The sequence below is a fragment of the Mastomys coucha genome, unplaced genomic scaffold (genome assembly GCF_008632895.1).
Source record: "Mastomys coucha isolate ucsf_1 unplaced genomic scaffold, UCSF_Mcou_1 pScaffold22, whole genome shotgun sequence".
NCBI classification, from domain to species: Eukaryota; Metazoa; Chordata; class Mammalia; order Rodentia; family Muridae; genus Mastomys; species Mastomys coucha.
The window spans coordinates 128103394-128103826 of record NW_022196905.1 but is presented as its reverse complement, the minus strand read 5'-3'; the positions used below and the strand labels follow the sequence as shown (position 1 = coordinate 128103826).

General features: G+C 44.3%; 1 protein-coding gene across 1 annotated transcript in view; it reads left to right on the top strand.

Annotated features, from left to right (window-relative positions):
- Gtf2i (general transcription factor IIi) overlaps positions 1-433 on the top strand; it is a 61336-nt gene that overhangs the window by 32080 nt on the left and 28823 nt on the right. The gene's annotated exons all lie outside the window — the stretch shown is intronic.

Here is a 433-nt window from a genome sequence, read left to right as displayed (position 1 = left end):
ACCACAGCTTAGGATGCTGAGGCAGGAGGATCCAAAGTCCAAAGCCACTTTATCTCAAGTCATAGCAACAACAAAAGGCTGGTGCTTTAGTGGGAGAGCCCAAGGTCACCGAGTCAGGCCCCAAAGAAACAACTACTAAACTAAAAGAAAAAAAGGGGGCCGTGAGAGATGGCTCAGCGGTTAAGATCTGACGGCTTCTTCTGGTGTGTCTGAAGACAGCTACAGTGTACTTGTCATATATATAAAATAAATAAATAAAATATTGAAAAAAGAAAAAACCCTAAACTAAGAGAAACAACTGCAGGTTTGACCCAGTCTGCCCTTGCCCCTCCCCCACACCTCCTTTGTTTGCGGCCATTGGAATCGTTTGTGAGCCTATCCTGTCACTCAGCCTTCATTCTTTTTCTGTAACACGCTTGTACTGTTATCGTGA